The sequence below is a fragment of the Leptodactylus fuscus genome, chromosome 7 (assembly GCF_031893055.1).
Source record: "Leptodactylus fuscus isolate aLepFus1 chromosome 7, aLepFus1.hap2, whole genome shotgun sequence".
NCBI lineage: Eukaryota > Metazoa > Chordata > Amphibia > Anura > Leptodactylidae > Leptodactylus > Leptodactylus fuscus.
The window spans coordinates 80,799,166-80,813,902 of NC_134271.1; the positions used below are offsets into that span (position 1 = coordinate 80,799,166).

Consider the following 14,737-nt stretch of genomic DNA (forward strand, 5'->3'; position numbering starts at 1 on the left):
GTTGGCGTTATATAAATAAAATGTGAATGTAAATGTGAAAAAATGAAAGAAACACTGCATTTCACAGTACCAGCAAAGTGAATGAGATTTTGTTAAATCTAAGACACACATTGTGGGAAAACAAAACCTTGTAAAATAAATTTTATCTGTGTTTCACTAAATTTAGCCTTAGATTAAAATGTAGATTTTGGACTGAGTTTAGACATCTGTTATAGGAAATGCTCTTTTTCCACCCACATACAGAAGGTTTAAATATGGATTTCTAAGCTATACTCAAATGCAAAGGATAAATCTATACCAACTCTTACCAGACCAAAAAGCTGAAGAGTTTTTTTTTTTGGTAATAATAATTAAAAAAAAATAAATAAATAACAGGAAAATATATGGAGCCGTGATGGCGAACCTATGGCACGTGTGTCAGAGAGCACGCAGAGCCCCCTTGCTGGCACGTGCGCTGTCGCCCAAGTTGCTCACTAACTGGGAATCCAGTACAGGATTCTCCAGTAGTGAGCGATAGCTGCTTTCCGCTGGATGTGCACAAACAGCTGAAAGCTGTCGATGTAGGCTACGGTCCGCAAGGCCTACATTGACTGCAGAGAGTGACCTCTGCCCCGGCGCAGGCGCGATGACGTAAGTCATCAGAGCCCACAGTCAACAGGAGAAAGATGCCCGTTGGCTCTTCAGGTAAGTATAATTGTGTGTGTACTGTGTGGGGAGTGGGACTACTGTGGAACATTTCACACTGTGTAGGGAGGTGGACTACTGTGGAACATTTCATACTGTGTGGGGAGGGGATTACTGTGGAACATTTCATATTGTGAGGGGAGGGGATTACTGTGGAACATTTCATACTGTGAGGGGAGGGGATTACTGTGGAACATATCATACTGTGTGGGGAAGGGGGCTACTGTGGAGCATTTAATACTGTGTGGGGGAGTGGGACTACTGTGCAGCATTTAATACTGTGTTAGGTAGAGGGACTACTGTGAAACATTTAACACTGTGTGAGGAGGGGGGCTACTGTGGAGCATTTAATACTGTGTGGAGAGGGGTGCTACTGTAGAGTATATAATACTGTGTGGGGAGGGTGGCAACTGTGGAGTATATATCCTTTGTGGGTGCCACTGCGGGGCAGATTGTACTGTGTGTGGGGGCCACTGTGGGACAGATTTTTCTGTGTGGGGGCCACTGTGGGGTAGACTGTACTGTGTGGGGATCACTGTGGGGAAGATTGTACTGTGTGGGGTCATTGTGGGGCAGATTGTATTGTGTGGGGGCCACTGTGGGACAGATTGTACTGCGTGGGGTCCCCTTACTATTTATATAACACAGTGTCTGTTTTATAGCAGACATGATATTAGTATAGGCTATAATAACATTGCACGGTCACTATAAAACAGATCCTGTGCGATGTAAATAGTGAACATTAATTGTTCAAAAGTACCAAATGCAGAGACCTTTACCTTTCAGTACAAGATCTGCAAAGCCCCATTCACATGAATGTAATTTGTGGGTCCGCAATTGTGGATCCACAGAGTTTTAAGGTTAAATTGCTGTGTGCGCAATAATTTATTGGGTTTTGGGTTGCAGTTTGGGCACTTGGTCCCAAAAAGGTTTGCCATCAATGTATTAGAGGATCGAGGATGAACTTTGACCCATACTTTCTCCCTCATTTTATTTCAAGACTTTACAAAATACTTTAGCAGGGACAAGTCACTTCTTCTTGGCGATGGAGATCATGTTTGGACACTTATTAGGTATTTGGTTGGCATGGCTACTGATTGAGCCTTGTTGGCAATTGGTAGTAAAAACAATTTAAAGACAGCTTAGATAATCTTAAAAATGGCCCAAAAATACTACTGCTATGAATTTTCCCTATCTTGCTGCCTACAAATCTATCTACTAAAAAGAAAAAAGATAAAGACCATGGTAATTTGGAGAAAAATGGGACCATGCCATATGGTCTGTCATTCTCTTGTGTCTATAAAATATGGAGCTCTAGTACACCCAAAATACCCAGTGAATACCATTGGCAATCAGGAAAATACTGCTTTTATGCTAGGTTCACACTAGCGCCATGGTCTGGGACATACAGGTATGTGGGTGGACCCTAACGACAGAGAGCTGCACCGCTAAAACAGTGTTACCCACGGAGATCAGTGGACCCCATTGATTATCGGCGGATTCTGCGATGGAGTCGCCAATGGAGCCTCCAGCGCAGATGTGAAACCAATCTTATGCTAGGTTCACACTAGCATTCGGGTTTCCATCCTTCGGATGACTAGGTGGAATCTAAGCCGCTTAAAAAGTGGTTACCTATGGAGACCCATGGAACTCATAGACTGTAATTGGGTCCGCTAGGTTTGCACCTGAAAAATGTGGATACATGCAGGACTTTTCTCTCTGCATTTTTCAAGCGGATTCGGGGATGGAATCCCTGAATGGAGTTAGAACACTGGTGTGAATCCAGCCTTACTCTTGTCTGTTTTTATGTACCGTATGTTCTTTTTTTGTAACATTTTTTGCAACATATAGATCTATTTTTAAAAAAAATTAAATAGATACTTACAGAAGAGGCATTGTGCACTGCCCAAACATGCCATAGAGTAGAGTTTGAGAACGGTCATACAAAAGAAGAGGTAGAACCATTTTTACTTATAAAAGAGCAGTTCCTGAGAATTACAATCAACATACAGGAAGTGGTACTGTTTAGAGTCTGTGTGTGTGTATCCTTCCTACTTAATAATATAATATAATATAATATAATAAAAATATAAATGTGAAAGTTTGTATGTTTGTATGTTTGTTACTCAATCATACTAAAACGGCTGAATGGATTTGAATGAAACTCGGCACATAGATAGATTGTAGCCTCGATTAAAATATAGGCTACTTTTTATCCCGATAAATGACATGGCTTTACTACTGTTATGAATTTATGGTTACATACTATATTACACTGTTCTTATCTCAGCTTCTGAGAAAGTCAGGGCTATTTTCTCTCTGTGTAAACACACACTAACCCTCAGTGTTCACGCATTTGCATATTACAGTCCTATGAAAAAGTTTGGGCACCCCTATTAATCTTAATCATTTTTAGTTCTAAATATTTTGGTATTTGCAACAGCCATTTCAGTTTGATATATCTAATAACTGATGGACACAGTAATATTTCAGGATTGAAATGAGGTTTATTGTACTAACAGAAAATGTGCAATATGCATTAAACCAAAATTTGACCGGTGCAAAAGTATGGGCACCTCAACAGAAAAGTGACATTAATATTTAGTAGATCCTCCTTTTGCAAAGATAACAGCCTCTAGTCGCTTCCTGTAGCTTTTAATCAGTTCCTGGATAAAGGTATTTTGGACAAACAATTCAAGTTCAGTTAAGTTAGATGGTCGCCGAGCATGGACAGCCCGCTTCAAATCATCCCACAGATGTTCAATGATATTCAGGTCTGGGGACTGGGATGGCCATTCCAGAACATTGTAATTATTCCTCTGCATGAATGCCTGAGGATTTGGAGCGGTGTTTTGGATCATTGTCTTGCTGAAATATCCATCCCCGGCGTAACTTCAACTTCGTCACTGATTCTTGAACATTATTCTCAAGAATCTGCTGATACTGAGTGGAATCCATGCGACTCTCAACTTTAACAAGATTCCCGGTGCTGGCATTGGCCACACAGCCCCAAAGCATGATGGAACCTCCACCAAATTTTACAGTGGGTAGCATGTGTTTTTCTTGGAATGCTGTTTCTTTTTGGACGCCATGCATAACGCCTTTTTTTTATAACCAAACAACTCAATTTTTGTTTCCAAAATGAAGCTGCCTTGTCCAAATGTGCTTTTTCATACCTCAGGCAACTCTATTTGTGGCGTACGTGCAGAAACGGCTTCTTTCTCATCACTCTCCCATACAGCTTCTATTTGTGCAAAGTGCGCTGTATAGTTGACCGATGCACAGTGACACCATCTGCAGCAAGATGATGCTGCAGCTCTTTGGAGGTGGTCTGTGGATTGTCCTTGACTGTTCTCACCATTCTTCTTCTCTGCCTTTCTGATATTTTTCTTGGTCTGCCACTTCTGGGCTTAACAAGAACTGTCCCTGTGGTCTTCCATTTCCTTACTATGTTCCTCACAGTGGAAACTGACAGGTTAAATCTCTGAGACAACGTTTTGTATCCTTCCCCTGAACAACTATGTTGAACAATCTTTGTTTTCAGATCATTTGAGAGCGGGCTGTCCATGTTCGGCGACCATCAAACTTAACTGAACTTGAATTGTTTTGTAGAAAGAAATGGTCCAAAATACCTTCATCCAGGATCCAGGAACTGATTAAAAGCTACAGGAAGCGACTAGAGGCTGTTATCTTTGAAAAAGGAGGATGTACTAAATATTAATGTCACTTTTCTGTTGAGGTGCCCATATTTTTGCACCGGTCAAATTTTGGTTTAATGCATATTGCGCATTTTCTGTTAGTACAATAAACCTCATTTCAATCCTGAAATATTACTGTGTCCATCAGTTATTAGATATATCAAACTGAAATGGCTGTTGCAAACACCAAAATATTTAGAACTAAAAATGATTAAGATTAATAGGGGTGCCCAAACTTTTTCATAGGACTGTATATGATCTGGTCCAGGCACTGCAGACAAACTGACATGGGCAAACATCTTCAATTCAATTTGGCAGTTTGCCAACGATCAACATGCCTGGAAAAAAGAAAATCTAATTTGTCACAAACAACGAGAGCTATGAAGGAGCCAGAAGTCAACAGAGTTCTCCTCAAGCCGAGCTGAGGGGGATCATCGACGCCAACAACACATGCATTATATGGCATTGTGTCGAGCTGCTGAGATGCCGGAACAATTACAGGCACGGTGCAAAGAACAACTTCAGTGCCAGGCCAACTTGAGAGCTGCCGAAACCCTGGAGCAGGCAGATCATCAACGCCAACAACACGCTCATTATATGGCATTGCAGCGAGGTGCTGAGAAGCCGCAACAATCACGGGCACACTGTGAGGAGTGTGCCACACAGTGGCAGGCCAGCTTGAGAGTTGCTGAATCGCCAGAGCATGCGGATCATCAGTGACAACAACACGCTCATTATATGGCGTTCCAGCGAGGTGCTGAGATGCCGCAACAATCACAGGCACAGCGCGAGGAACGAATTCAGCAACAGGCCAGCTTAAGAGCTGCCAAAACGCCGGATAAGGTGGATCATCAACGCCAACAACACACTCATTATATGGCGTCCCAGCGAGCTGCTGAAATGCTGTAACAATACCGGGCACCGCACGAGGAACGTGTTCAGCGACAGGCCAGGTTGACAGCTGTCCAAATGCCGAAGCAGGTGGATCATCAACACCAACGACACGCTCATTATAGGGCTTCCCAGTGAGCTGCTGAGATGCTGGAACAATCACAGGCATGGTGCGAAGAACAAGTTCAGCAGCAGGACAGCTTCAGAGCTGCCGAAACGCCGGAGCAGGCAAACCATCAACAAAACGGAGACGAAGTCATGGGCAGAGGCTAGTGTGTGTGTGTGTGTGTGTGTATATATATATATATATATATATATATATATATATATATATATATATACTGTATATATTATACAGAATAACGCTAGGTTCACACCTGTGTTCAGGGTCTCCGTTCTATGGTTTCCGTCTTCTGCATGCCAGAAGACGGAAACCATAGACCGGGTCCGGCCGTGAGCGGCGGTGAGCGTTTTAGGCTCTCCGCCGCGAAACCGTTTTTTTAAATCCGGACACAGAGTACTGCATGTCCGACTCTGTGTCCGGATTATAAAACCCGGTTTCGCGGCGGAGAGCCTAAAACGCTCACCGCCGCTCACGGCCGGACAACTTTCTCACCCATTCAAATGAATGGGTGAGAAAGACTCCTGCAGGTTTCCGTCTCCTGCCTCTGTTTTAGGCAGGAAACGGAAACCTGAAGTACGGAGTGCCAGCGCAGATGTGAACGAGCCCTAAGGCTGGATAACGAGAATTATACCCAACAACCAGGACAAGAGAAGAAGTGATACTGTACACTGTCATTCTCTCCAGTTTCCTGGTTTCGTGGATGACTGCACTCATGTCATCCCTGGGCAGACGGCTGAAGATCAGCTCATATTGTGGACAGAAAAACCTTCCCACCTTCCTCCAACATTCAAGTCTGATTCTTTAGAAACTCTGGAGTAAGAAGAACATTTGACTATAATGCTGAAGTCTTGTACGTGGCCCTAACTATCTAACAATGTGACACCATGCATCATAGTTTTCTGGCGTACATGGGTGTTAATGTGATGCATCTTTGACATGTACTTTATTGTACCACCTTACTGATCCTGTGCCCTGCTTGCCACTGTTTAAAGAAGTGGGCAGAGCGGGGTCGTGACCAAGGTGGGATAGAGGAGTGGATGTCTCAGTTCCAAAGATTTACTATAAATCACTCCACAATACTGGCAGGAGTTGTGCCTGAAATTCACACCAGTGCATGACAGTTCATGTCCATAAAAAGGTCAGAACACTGTTTGACAGATTTCTGTTTTCTACAGAATATATCGCTATGTATCTGTCCAGAGGTAGAGAGTGCAGAACAATGTTCTATAGATCTCTCGAGAAGTCAGGGGCAGAGTATATCTCTATGTGCCAGTCAAAACGTAGAGGGGGCAGAGCAATGTTCTGCAGGTTTCTAGAGAGTTCAGTGGTGTAATAATCTGCAGGATATATGCCTATGCATCAGTAAAAAGGCAGAGCAATGTACAGTATTACAGACTTCTAGAGAGGTCAGTGGTGTAATAATCTGCAGAGATATAGATCTGCTACCAAACTCTCATGTTAACCCTGTGGGTGTCAGAATGTGCTATTTTCTTACCTGTGGTTCCGCTCAGCCTTTACGTGGGTTGCTGTGTGGGAATAAGCAGTATTTCATGTGTTGGTGATGACAGCTGACTGGATGTAGGGTGTGAGATAACTGGGACTTGATATGTGTGGGCGTATGGAAGACGGATCTCCAGCTCTCCACCTCATAGCAAATGTGTGCTGATAAAGGAGGGGTGTCCTCACACTCCATGGATATAATGTTATTACACTACAAGGCAGGGTTCTCCCACATGACTCCCAAAGCGGTGTGCTGTATAGGTGCTACTGAGAATTTTGCTGTCAGGCTAGTTGCCCCTCCCTAGCATTGCAGTGTCTGTAGAGACTAGAGTTTTAGCAGGTAGCTAGTTCCTCCGTGAGATGGTGCCCTTTCTGAGCTACAAACTAACCACAGGGTCAGCTCTATGTATCAAGCTATGTATAAATCTGTATTACTTTCTACTAGATTTTCTGTTTCCATATGTCACCATATTCAAAATCTCTGTGTGCTGTCAGTGAATAGAATAATCTATTGTTTACATCCAAAAGCCGAAAACCCATTCTGACCTAGTTCTGCTGCCACAGAGAGTTTAATCTTCTAGAAGAACTTTATTTTAGCGTACCGTCAGCTTTGCCGCTATGCGCCTGGGTGCCAGGGATATCAGTGCTGTCCATTTCGTCACCTATATCCTTTTACCGTGAGAAGGGTAGGCCTTTCAGCCTAGCATCATCACTGGGCTGTGAGGAAAGTCGAGTTAGTTTTGGCACCAAAATCTCTAGCACCTGGGCGAATACCAGCAATGCTAACAGTATACTGAATTCAGCGCACTGTCAGCTTTCTAGCGCTATATAATACTGCCAGTGTCAGAGGATGTGAAAGGTCCTCTTTAAAGAAGAATTCTATGTATACCAATCGACTGTGGAGAAAATCGCTCATCTGCAGATTTCATTTATTTCAAATCCACGGCAAAAAACTTAAACCCGGCCCTGCACCTTGCCAAACAAACCTATATCTCCAGTCTCATCTCAATGTCCAATAACCGCAAACTATTCTTTGACATATTTCACTTTCAGCTTATGCCTAAATTTCCAACTTGCCTCTAATCTTCCCATAAAGTCCATACTCCTGGTCCATTGGGTTGTCTAATCTGCAATCTCTCTTCTCCTCTGTCTACAATCTGGTTTCCACACTTACTAAAATGCACTTACAAAAGACTCCATTGATCTCCTTACAGTTAAATCTAATGATAACTACTCTGAAGCATTTGACACCATAGACCACAAACTCCTTCTTCCCATACAATATATTCTACTCCGTTGGCCTCAAGAGCATTGGTCACTCTTGGTTCTCTTCCTATCTCTGACTGCACATTCAGTGTGCCATCTGGCTCTACCTCTTTTCCCCTTCTCCTTGCTGGCAGGGTTCATCAAGGTTCAGTCCTAAGTTTCGTCCTCTTCTCTCGCTACCATTAGCAGATGTGGCTTTCAGTATAATTTTGTTGATGATGACACTCAATGATATACCTCCTACCATAACATCACCTCTTCACTACTACAAAACACCAGTTGTTGTTTCCTCTGTCTATCATCATGTCTTCTCTCTATCTGAAATTCTGTTCTGAAAATGGAGCCTCTTCTGTTTCTACCATCTACTAATCTAATTCTGAGATTTCCATCTCAGCCTATGGTTTTACCATAATACTGAGACAGGACGCTGCTGTCTTTGGGATACATTTGACTCAGATCTTTCTTTCACTTCCTATATTCTATTACTTACATGCATGTGCCACCTGCACTTCAAAAATATCTACAGAATTTGCCCTTTTCTTACCATAGAAATATCAAAAAACCTTATTGTCAACCTTATGAATTCTTGTCTTGAATACAGTAACTCCCTACTAATCGGTCTTTTAATTACCATTTCCCATCTGCAATTTATGCCAACTACAGGCTCATATTTTAGTTCAATTCACTGCCTATACATTTTTAACTCCCATCCACAAAATTCTCCATAGCTCTGCACCACCCAATATCTCCTCCCTTATCTCTGTCTACCATCCTACCCATGCTCTGTGCTCCGCAACTGATCCAAAACTAGCATCTTCCACAATCTGACCCTCCTGTTACCATCTCCAAGACTTCTCCTAAGTTGCAGCTATGCTCTGGAATGCACTACCCTAGTCAATGAAATTACTACCTTTCAGTTTCAATTATGCCCTAAAACCACATCTTTTTAAAAAGGTTTATCATAATCCTGAATCTGACTCTTCTACACTTATGCTCCCAATACAAACTTTTCTGTTTAACCCTCCTTTCTATATTATTCCTCAGATCCTGTTACTCTCTTCTATCAGGTACATTGCACGTCAATGCACTTTGTATTTGTACATACATGGATATTGGCTGGTGAGAGGCTTATGCAGCTTTATTTGTGTTACCCAGATGACTGTACCATTGTTCAAACATTTTGACCTCTTATGGCGACCCTTCTTCCTCATTGATTGTAGGATGTGGGTAAGAAGGCCCTCACTCCTATTGTTTTAATTGATGATTGATTTATTACTTTGTAATGTGTAGTATTGTCTTTGCATGGACACTCTCATTTGTAAAGTACTGTACAATATGTTGGTGCCATATAATAAATAAAAATTATCATTATTATCATTAATAAGGGGCTGTCCTAAGTTTGCAACATATTCATTATTCACAGCATATGGAAAAAGTTGTAGATCCTGGTGGTCCAATCACTAGGACCCCATGATTATAAAAATAGGGGTTTTTACCCCATCTGAATGCATAAATGGTTGCACAAACATGGCTGTTTTATAGGATTGCTGGGTAGTGTACTTGGCTATTCTTTGGCAGTCCACAGAGGAGGATGGAGGAGCAATGCCTGCATGATAACTGTTCCATTCAGACATTGCCGCAAAGGCCAAGTATCTCAATCATTCTTATGATCAGTGTGGGTGCCAGTGGATGGACCCCAGCAGATGTACAGCTTAATGCCTATCCCAAAACTTGGCACAACCCATTTAATGTACAAGACCTATAAATCTTGATCAATGCCAATCTACTGTGGACTTTGTGGATATTGTTCACCCGCTCTGCTGGAGTGTGTCCATCAAGTGAGTGCTTATAATCTGGTAAAGCAGAATCTACTAGGCTGAACCACTGGCAGATAGCAGGATGTGCCAACCTGGACCCTGGTAGTTGGCAGGATATACTAGAACAGGTGGGATGCTTGAGGCTGCAGTTAGGAAATACCGTACTTAGCCTTAGCTCCAAACAGGTTATACCAGGCTGGGCTGTGGCTTTAGGTTAAATACGCCATGCTGGACCCTGGCTGCTGGCGGGGTGTACCAGGCTGTGGACAGAATCTGCCAGGCAAGGCTTAAGGCTTCACTTAGCACTTCTCTGGTTCTTTCACTGTTCTTCTCTTGTAACACAGATTTGCACACTTGCTTATTTGCCTCAATTCCAGAGAAATTGGTTACCATGGAGCCTGCTTCATCCCAGCAACACAACCTCGCAAATCTGAACATCTTTCATCCTAGCTCTAATTGGAAAGTTTACTGAGCTCCAGGGCAGATTCCAAGGTGGCATCATTAACCCCTATCTCTGCTGGAACCGGGCTACTGACCCGTGTAACAACCTGTGTCTTGCTGCTGATATCGCCTGTACTTGCCATCTTCTTGTCATCAGGTTACAATTGCTGTTAATTGGATGTGATTATATTCTCCATAAACGACCTTGCCCTAAAGGCATTGCCATGACAGGTGAAAACTGGATCCAGTCAACTATGATCTCAGTCTACTAGGCAAGAAGCAACAAATTACCAACCTACCACCTTTGTCTGTCTCTAGAGACTGGTATCACTCAGTAAGGCTCTACCTTGCCAATGTGTGTTTTAGAGCTTCTCCATTGCAACCTTCTACCACAATGACCGGAGCAATGTCACCTATATGTCCAGAGTCTCTGCATATGGAGCCATTGTGTGAGCCGTGCGCTGGGAATGATCAGGGACATAATATACAGCTGTAAAGACAGAATTATGGGCAAAAATAAGGTATAAAAATGACCCCAACCATAAACAGCCATATGTGGGGTGGATAAGCCTCTCAAATTCTGGAGGTATGGGGGGCTTTTACTGGTTAGCCCAGCACAGAATCTCACACATACAAGGTATCTTGTAATATACAGATGTTACTTACACCGCACCCCCACTGATGCAATGTCAGCACATGTGGGGCGTCAGTGAACACATCCAAACATCCATGAGTTACTTTGCTCCCAGGTGAATGTTCTGTGCCCAGACGTGCCAGTCCTGGCGCCAGCTCTACCATGACTCACCTGAAGCATCCTGAACACAGATATAGTTACCAGGTCGGATGAGGGCCCACAAGTTGGGTAACTGTTCATTATCCTGAAATGAGGTCGAAGATGCGGAATAATGACAGGATCATAATAATTGCAGAAAACATGTCTGCTACAGGTATGTAACAACAAAAGGTTCCCCATGTAGGGGTTAATTATATAAGGATTCAGCAATTCTGTACAGTCCATTACTAAACTATAAAAAGTGAATAATAATCTAGTTCTGCAGAAATGGAGCCTGCCCTCCAGCCCAGATCTTATGTCAGTACAGCGGCATTATAAGAGGAGCGGCTGATAATGGTTACTCATGGATGTTATGGGAATATATGATACTAAGAGGGTCAGAGGGGTCTCCTCATCTACTGTCACTTATCACAGTCAGTATCTCACCAGACTAAAGTGATTTCTAACAGGGAACATTAGCTTGTATTCACTTACACTACAGTCAGACTTTCCATGGCCTGAAAAATGGAGCAAATACATTGAAGTCACTGTGGGGAGAAGACAGATAATATTCATAGTTTCTAAGTTGTAACTTTCAGAAACTTTTCTGAACATTACATATTTCTCTCTCATATCTGTGGTCAGTGACTTGAGCTTATATTTGCATGATATAATGGGACTGCATCCTATGTTTGATGCCACACTGTTGCTGATATTTCCTGCTTTCAGGGCCATATAGCGGATATATCCCCCCCCCCCAAACAGCAGATAGATTACAATGTTTACACGACACAATCTAAATTTAGGATCCGAGGTTCAGAGACAGAAATGCTGAAAGGTCAGATGACGCCTCTGGACGATATATTAGGTGTCTGCACTGTAGCCCCGCAGGTATAATAAGATCCTGCTGGAATCAAACTGTTCACACCTGTGGTAAACTGAACTATTGGCATCACTTCTACTCCTTATGGGGTTTGAACATGAGTTCCCTAATATCTAATGTGCTTTAGTGAATAATCTTCATTTTCTGCTGCTATATAGACATTGGGCATAATGTAATTCTGTGCTACTATATTCAGTAATAAAATACAACCCATTATTAGCAAAGTATAAGAAGGCCAAGAGTCAGAAGGTTCCCCAGGAACTGAGGAGGAAAGCCTAGGGTACCTTAGCAGAAGGGTTACTGTAGTAATAGAGTAAGGGCACCGCACGCAAAATAGTTCTTGTAGTAATAGGGCATGTAATAACTGGACACAAGGTTCCCTCATCACAGGAATTATTGTAGTAACAGCAGGAAAGGTATTACAGAAGCAGGGCAGAAGGTACAACAGAAGAGCTTATTCTAGTAATGTAGGAAAGGTTACTCAATAAGAGGAATTACTGTAGAAACCAAGCAGAGGGTAGCTCAGGATAGGTGTCATTGTAGTACTATAATAGAGGGTACACCTAGCAAGGGGGTTATTGTACTAATAAAGGGCAATGAAAATCCAGCTGAGGGGGTTATTGCAGTACTAGAGCATATGGTAACACAAAATAGAGAGTACTATTAGAGTATAAAGCACCTCAGAAGAGGAACCATTGTAGTATCAAAGCAGAGAACACCCAAAAAGAGTTGTTGTAGTTAGAAACAGAGAGCATCCGAAAACAGAAGCTTTGTAGTAATAGAGATAAGAGCACCCTAGGTGAGTGTTTACTGTAGGAATAGAGCTGAGGGTACCCTAGGTGAGTAGTTACTGTAGTAATAGAGCTGAGGGCACCCTAAGTGAGTGGTTACTATAGTAATAGAGCTGAGGGCACCCTAGGTGAGTGGTTACTGTAGTAATATTGCTGAGGGCACACCAGGAAGGGATTACTGTAGTAATATTGCTGAGGGCACACCAGGAATGGGTTACGGTAGTACTAGAGCTAAGGGCACCCTAGGTGAGTGGTTACTGTAGTAATAGAGCTGAGGGCATATCATGAAGGGGTAACGGTAGTACTAGAGTGCAGGGCACACCAGGAAGGGGTTACTGTAGTAATACAGCTGAGGGCACACCAGGAATGGGTTATGGTAGTACTAGAGCTGAGGGCACCCTAGGTGAGTGGTTACTGTAGTAATATTGCTGAGGGCACACCAGGAAGGGATTACTGTAGTAATACAGCTGAGGGCACACCAGCAATGGGTTACGGTAGTACTAGAGCTAAGGGCACCCTAGGTGAGTGGTTACTGTAGTAATACTGCTGAGGGTACATCAGGAGAGGGGCTACAGTAGTAATAGAGCAGAGGCTACACCAAGAGAGTACTGTAGTAACAGAGCAGGGGATACACCAGGAGAGGAAGGTTTGCAGTAAATGAGAAGAGGACACCCTAGGTGAGTGGTTATTGTAGTAATAAGGCAGAGGACACCCTGTAGTTTATAGAGCAGAAAGAACCCAGGCAACTACACACATCACACAATACCACTGGCACCATACCTGGCTCTATGTACAGAGATGACTCCTCTCAGCAGAAAACAGGCTCCAGAGAGCATAAGATCCAGGGGTGCAGTTATCAGGGGCTGCAATATTAAATGTAAAATGACCAAGGGTGTAGCGATCAAAGGCTGCATGGATTATGGTATGAAGTGATTAAGTGTGCAATAATCATGGGGTGCAATGGTTACGGGTTCAGGAGGGTACGAGGTCCAAGAAGGCTTGGTAGACAACTGCAGTTCCAGGAACAGCTGAGTTTTTCTATGCCAGGGAGACAGGGATGTGCAGGCTCCTCCTGACTTCTCCCTGACTGGTTGCACTACAACATCTGGACAGCAGGGCTAGTGCTTTAACTCTTAGTGGGAGAGTGTGATGGGATGTGGGGCTCTGATATATGATAGCAGCGTCATATTTAGTGCAGATAGTAAAGAAGAAGAGGAAATTATGGGGCAGTATATGGTCACTATGTATCAGGACAACGCAGGGAGATGTTACAATTATCACTGTCTTGATTAAGACAACACAGCTAGGTTGTGCAACATCAAATCGTATAAAGTTGTGTAAATGTGATTGCAAGGTGTTTTAGAGGTGACTTAGATTATCATTTAATAGTCACAGACAGCAAAGGTTCATTCACGTCATGTTTTTAACATCTGTCTATTGAATTCATTAAGTGGACGCAAAAAATGTATGTGAAAAATGGATAAAAGGGACTTAAAATGGATGGCTATGTACACATAGAGTCAATGTTAAAAAAAAAAAAGCTTGGCTACAAAAAGAATGGGAAATACAGTCCTATGAAAAAGTTTGGGCACCCCTATTAATCTTAATCATTTTTAGTTCTAAATATTTTGGTGTTTATAACAGCCATTTCAGTTTGATATATCTAATAACTGATGGACACAGTAATATTTCAGGATTGAAATGAGGTTTATTGTACTAACAGAAAATGTGCAATATGCATTAAACCAAAATTTGACCGGTGCAAAAGTATGGGCACCTCAACAGAAAAGTGACATTAATATTTAGTACATCCTCCTTTTGCAAAGATAACAGCCTCTAGTCGCTTCCTGTAGCTTTTAATCAGTTCCTG

At 42.6% G+C, this 14,737-nt stretch overlaps 1 protein-coding gene across 2 annotated transcripts in view; it reads right to left on the minus strand.

Moving 5' to 3' along the window:
* Positions 1 to 14,003, minus strand: part of STON2 (stonin 2) — a 69,402-nt gene extending 55,399 nt beyond the window's left edge. The window contains exon 1 of one of the 2 annotated variants that reach the window (XM_075282360.1): positions 13,648 to 14,003. The gene's annotated coding sequence lies outside the window, so the exon portion shown is untranslated. Of the gene's footprint in view, positions 1 to 6,892; positions 7,098 to 13,647 lie in introns of those variants that run through there. The other variant, XM_075282359.1, reaches the window with a different exon arrangement.
* Positions 14,004 to 14,737: the final 734 nt, after the last annotated feature.